Source organism: Coloeus monedula, assembly GCF_965178545.1.
Source record: "Coloeus monedula genome assembly, chromosome: 7".
Classification (NCBI taxonomy): Eukaryota; Metazoa; Chordata; class Aves; order Passeriformes; family Corvidae; genus Coloeus; species Coloeus monedula.
Genome location: NC_138787.1, coordinates 26170792 through 26177605, shown reverse-complemented (window position 1 = coordinate 26177605; position 6814 = coordinate 26170792).

The window sequence follows — 6814 nt, the reverse complement described above, 5'->3', positions numbered from 1 at the left end:
TGGCAAGTGTTCTCACGCTTTGCTTAAAGGGACACTGCTGGCATGAAAGGGGTGGATTGTGTGTCTTGGCCCCAAGATGCAGCAAACAAATTTGGGGAAAGGATGGCTGGCAAGTGTGCATTGCTGCAGAGGGAGAAAACCCAATTCAGCTGTCACTGCCAAACAGCAGCTGTTCAAGGCTAGACGAAAGGCTGGGGTCAGTAGCACAAAGAGCCTTCAGCTTAGGGAGGGCTTGAATGATAAATACTAGCTCATTACAGAATACATCCATGTGAAATGTCTGCTGAGCTGCAGGATTTGCTTTCAGGATTGCTAACAGCCCGCTGGAGTGGAGACAAAACCAAATCTGTGCCTCTTACTGCTACGTAGGTACAAAGGAGCATCAGAGGAGTCATAGTTCCCTCCCTCTGCAGTGGCAGCTGTGCGTCTGGGTTTGGAGGTCACGTTTTGGGGGATATACTGGGACAATCCATCATGTGTTTTCTACTTCTTTACACTTAACTAAGCTTGCCTTGGCTCCTGCTAAATTCAAGGCATTCTGTCATTGATTTTGGTGGGGGCTATTTTAAGCTTGGGGTTAGTTCTGGTGCTATTTGTAAATGTTTAATTCAGACTTTTCTCTAGACAACTCTAGATAGCTTTCTCTCTTGCCCATTATCCTCTGTAGCAGTTTGCCTGTTGCAAAATATATAATCATTATCAATTGTTGTAATAGAAAAAAAGCACAAGTTTTTGTCTTGTTCTACCCCACTTTCAGAAACTTACAAGTAATTTCTGCTTATGTGCCACTGTCAAACTGCAGAGAATTACAGTAATTCTGATTGAGTGTGTTTCTGGCTGCTCTAGTCTGGATGCTTTTTTTTAAGTAAAGATACTGTGTGTTTGCCGATTGTTATTTTTAATTGCATTCCCTTTTCCCATCCTTGCTGGCCTGGGTGGAGAATAAAGACATATGTGGCTTTACAGGAGTGTTGCTCTCATGCTTCTGTTTGTGTTAAAATCCGTGCTGTGGGATGGACACAGTCATTCTATGCTGATAATTATATTTGAAGATCCACTTTAAAGTGTGTCTGAAGTGGATCTAAGTTCTACCCCTTGTTAATCAGTGTGTATCCAGAATTGTCATGTATCTCTGGGTCCTGGGTTCTTTGTTTTTACTTCACAACTCACAAATGAATTTTGTGATTGGTTTAATTTCACTGGTTGGGTGTCTGTTTAGCTTTAGTCACAAGGATCTATAGGAGGGGACACACTTCCATACCAAAACAAGAAGTACTTTTAACTCCACAAACATGGTTTTTGTGTCTGTGACTTGGAGCTGCTATTTACAGCTGTGTTGGGAAGACTTCTTACAGCCCCTGGGTACTTCAGGCATGTCTCTGATAAGTCAAAGGAGAATCCACCACTACAGTTCTTCAAGGTGTCTAAGTATTAAATGACACCTTTGGTTCTCTCCCACACAGTCTTATTACAGTCCTACCCTCTTGCTGGCACAGGGAAAACACTTGAGATCTTCTTTCTTCTAAGAAGGAGAGATGGATCTTTGGAAAACCCAAATGAAATTCCTGAGGCCTAGCACAGCTTCAGTGTAACAGCTCTTTGAGCCAAAAAGCTGCCTGCAGGTGATTCCCTCAAACTGGAAGTGCAACAGCTGGAAATAGCAGGAAGGTGCTTTTGGTTTAATGCCTACTGCAAACACGGCCAAGGGAACAGAATTCCCTGTGTGGCAGATGCATGTTGAGGACTTGCCGCCTCCAGTGAAGAACATAGGGGACACTCAGCTCCCTGGTGTGACAGGGTGAGATGGAGGTAGTGCACCCAGGGAATTAGCTCACTAGCCTTTGCAGTTCTCACTTCTGAGGTGCAAGGTAATCATTTTATAAGATAATGGTTAACAGTGTGAGAGACTCCAATTGAAGACCTTTGCACCAGGGAAAACACACCTGTATGACTGAACCATGTATCTCGCCAGGGGGAGAGAAGCTAATTCTGCCTACTGACTTAGAGAAGGTGCTAATTCTGCCTACTGACTTACCCACCCCATTCAGTTTCTTTGAGGACTGAAACAATCACAGCATGAGTGTGCTTTTATCCACAGTAAATCCCTCGAATTCACCCTTCTAATCCCTCCGGCCAGTGCTTTCAATCCTAAGGCCAGGATCCTGCAATTCCTTGCTAAGATTATCAGCAGAGGTTGCACCATGGATCCTTGTAACCACCCACCATGGGTACCTTTTAGAAGCTGCAACCACTAGTTAAGAAAAGCCATTCCAACCTGCTCTTGCACACTGAAGCATGCAATTACAGTAGCATTACAGAGAGAAAGAAAATAAGGATGCACAGCCCACAGTTCTGCACCTGTGATGGACACAATTTTACTCAAAATTTATGCAACCCCTTTTTGTCCCAGGCAGTGAATTATCTGTGGGATCAGTGCCCTTCCTGCTTCTTTCCAAACACTTGGTAGTGTGAGGCAGTTGTATTAATGTGTTTTCATTCCTAGATTAGATGCATATTTATTCCTTGAACAGAAAAGGGAACTCACAAAAAAAGAGAGAGAGAGTTTCAATCAAATTCAGGAGGCTAATCCACTTGGAAACACAACTTTTCAATTAATTTGGTGAATTAGAAGGGACATTGTGTTTGCTTAACTATTAAAGCATGATTTCTCTTCCAGCAGGCAGCCATGTAATAATGAGAGAGGGGTAGTGGTTCTGTGTTCGGTCCAGGTAAATTACCAGAGAGTTCAAAAAGCCCCCTAAGCATCCTTTCACATAACAGGTGAAGTGTGATTGCATGAAAACAAGCAGTCCAGAGAAACAAGGCTTGAGGGTCTCTCATGTATCCCCATTGGTCACCCAGTTCCATTAACTTTCAGTTCTCCTAATTTCATGTCATTACACGGTAACTGGAGTCTGTCAGAATGCATTAAAATACAGAGAATGCCTGAGTCAGGCCAACAATGCATTTTTTTCCCTGTGTTAAAAAAATGCCCTCACTTGAGTGCGCTAAAACATAAAACCTTACTCCCAGAGTACAGCAGCTAAAATACAGTTTGGTTTGTATCCATTGAAATTAGGTATGCCATGGATGAACTTGACCTGGAGCCCCTAAGATACACATTTTACACATGATCTCCTTGTCTTAGGGCTCCTTTTCTCAGCCATTTCTTCCAGGTGGAAACTTAGCTTCACAAGATAAAAAAAAGTGTAACTACTGATTTTGATAGTATGTTCCGCCTGCAAATAGGATAAATCCCCCACCTCCCAGGGAACATGTTCCCCCAGAGCTTGGTTTATTACAAGTTCCCCCATCAGTAATGTGCATTAAGACCAATATATTTGAAGGTGCCTTTGACTATCTTCATATATACACCAAATCCTTTCTGATCCAACAGTGATAAGGTAAGAGAATCAATCATTTCTACTACAAAATACCAGAAAACCAGTTCATTAGGATATAACACAAATATAGCTTAATTAATCTAGCCTGATTATCTGAATAACTTGCAGCTGTGATCCAAACACCCCAAATATCATATATAAACTGAATGGCTTTTACAGTGTCAGTGCTGGGCATGAATCCAACAGCTCCTGGGGTAGTCAGCCTAAGGAAAGCATGCCTTTTATTCAGTCTTTCTTTCTAAAAGACATTACTTGTCCTGAAGTATGGAAGTGGCAGTTTCTAATGATGTACTTAAATGTATCTGTAGTGAGATGCCTGTATAATTACAGGCAATTACTAGAATATCCTTCCATCATAATGGAGATTTTCCTTAACATTTTAACCATGTAAAAGTGGCATGCAGAATTAATAAACACAAGCAATTTTAACCTTCATTAATTTATTCAAATGAGCTCCTCTGTGACTTAAGAAAGAAGCAGAAATAATTCCTAGTATCTGCATGTAGTAAAGAAAAAAAGTGAAATATTTAATATAATGAGCAGTATCATCCCAGGGCACACATAGTGTCATTGCTAAATGACATCTCAGTTCTCCCCAAATACGTGTTGGTAGAGCTGCCTTCAGTGACTCACAGTGATTATAGCACTGGCTCCTCTCTAATGGAATTAAACACCGCTGGAGTGACGGACTCTAATAACGAAACAGGCTCCAAGGAAAAAGTTTCACGTCATGGTGGTGACTTCAGCCAGCCCCATGATTACAGCAGGATTGCTCTGAGGCTCCAATTCCACACTAAAACCAAGTCTCTTTTGATGGCTAAATTTGCCATTTATTTCAATAGAAAGTTATAAAAATTTTAATGTCTGTCTTGAATGTCTAGTACAGAAAAACTGCAGAAATCATTGTCTTCTTGATGACTCCCTTCCAAGGAGTTTCTGCATAAAATAACTGACAGGGAAAACTTGAAATTATTCTTCCCCTGCCTCTACATCTGACACTGCTGCATATCTGCTAGTGTAATGGGTTAGCATCAATTTACACAAATAGAAACCAAACCTAATCCCTTCTTTCCTCTCAAATATAAACTCCCTCCTTCACATTTGTGTGTTTTCCCCCAAAGCTGTACAAACTGGAAACTCACAAGAATGAAAAGATTTAAATCATGACGTCCCATCCTCCATGCTACAATGCTCCATTTTGAAAGTGCAATTAAAGCCAGTATTTTTCAAAAAATCTGAAATTTCATTCTTTCAGTCTGGTTTCAATGTGCTTCCAGGTGCAGACAAACAGATAAAAATTTAAGATGGGATCCTCTCAGCTCAGAAAGAGCCTTGTTTGGCAGCTGAAGACTCATCCCTTCCCACCGTTGAGTGGATAAGGAACAGAATCCTGTGCTGTGAGGATTAAATTAGATTATTAGCCAGCGCGTGTGCGTGTGTGCATGCGAACGTGCACAATGCTGGTGGGGGCAGGATGAAACTAAAGGGGAGGATACTAAAGGCTTATCCTTGTGCATTTGCAAAGCAAATCCTTCACGCAGTGAGTTATCCCAGCTAGCTTGTCCTGAACAATCCACTGCATGAAAGCGCTTTCCAGAGCCCCTGCAAACACAGCTGGATTGCTAATGGCTGCCAGCAAAGACACTGCACAGGCAGCGGTGTGATAACTGCTGCGAAACAAAGGGCACGTGGAGAACAAGATGGATGAGATTCTCCTTCTGCAGTAACGCCATCCGAAACAGCAGCAATCACTTGGTACTTACCACTTCTTCTTAAAACACTGGCTTTAACTTTTTTCCAAACGCTATTTGATACTCTTTTGGCTGGGCTGTTGCTTTCCCCAAAGCAAATATACCTGACGTGATCTCTCTGGTCTTCTCCAGGAACCCAGGTGCGCTGGAGTTCAGTTGAGCCCAACTATTTCTATTTGTTTGAAAGAAAATCAGATCCTACACGGCAGATCGTCCTATAAAATGTAATAAACAAAAAATTTGTTGTAACAGATTTAACAACTAATCCAGAAAACTCTGCCAGAGTTGTTTCCAGTGCAGAAATATGTCTGGGGCTTTTCAGTTACTTAGCAGTGGGAAATAGTTCGCCTCTCGTGATACCAGGCTGAGCGGCCCTTGCATCACTGCCTGCAGAAATCCTTTGGCTAATCCACGGATTTAGAACTCGTGAAGCAATCCCAGACAAAAACACAGATTTTAGATGTAGGGAAAAAAAATTTAAATCTACCTCCCCAAAAAGTAAAATGTAAGAGCACATGTGTTTTGGTGCTGTTATTGCCTGTTTTCTGCCAGAGCCACGTGCAGAAATTCCTCTGCAGTTCGGCAGTGCTTGCTGGGTGACGCTCCCTACTCCTGCGGGCTGCAGAGCTGCCTCTGCCTGGTGACTGGGATCACGTTGCCCTCCAGTGGCTGAACTGAAAAACGGGAATAAAAGGCCACTGCGGTATTTTTTTTTTTCTGCTTTAGAAATGCATCCAGAGAGGTCTACACACCATGAAATTGCAATGGAAATGCTAAGAAGTTATGTCATGCTAATTTTTAATATATGAATATAAAATTAATCCTTCCTTCTCTCCCTGTTCCTTGTAGGTATGCAATCTGGAACAATCCTCATCCACAGGAGTTCATGCTACTCTTTTTCTGGCTTGCCAGGCTTATATAGTGGGGTATTGGAGAATATTTAATGAGAAGCAAATACAGCATTTAGCTTGTCCTTATATTTGAAAGTGTAGTCAAACCCCATTTGCACAGGTTGTGCAAAGCAATCTCTCAAAAATACATGCCACTGTAACACGTAAGTTCTTCTCAAAAATACCTCTGGGGTTTTTTTTCCAATAGCATGTGATATAAATGCTGATAAACTAATCTGTGGCAACAAAGGCACAATATTTTAAAAGATACAAAAGCATAAGAAAGCTTAGTGCCCTTCTGAGATGCCTTACAGCTGATTTCTTTTTGAACATTTAGCATAATGAGGCATTTTGTTTTGAAAGTGAAGCTCCATTCAAAAACATCTGTGAGTGCTCAACACTTACACACATCTGAAGATCTGACTTATCTCAAACTGAGCACTAAGAAAATGTGATTCACACAACCAGTGCTTACTGGTGAGAGACTTGGTTCAAGTGATATGTAAATCAGATTACAAGCAACCTGTTGAACAAAACCACAGTTTAATTCTTAAAACACCATTTAGTTATCCTAATCATAAGAATTTGCTCTTTCACTCTCTTTCTCCCAATTTTTGTAACAAATGAGGCAAGAGTCTCATTACTCCTTTAGTGCACAACCCTAACTTTATCCCAATATGTATTGAAATAGACTATGATACTGCAGGACAAAAAGTACTGGGTCCTGTTGTTTAACCTGTATCACAGCATAGAGAAATACTCAGTTAAG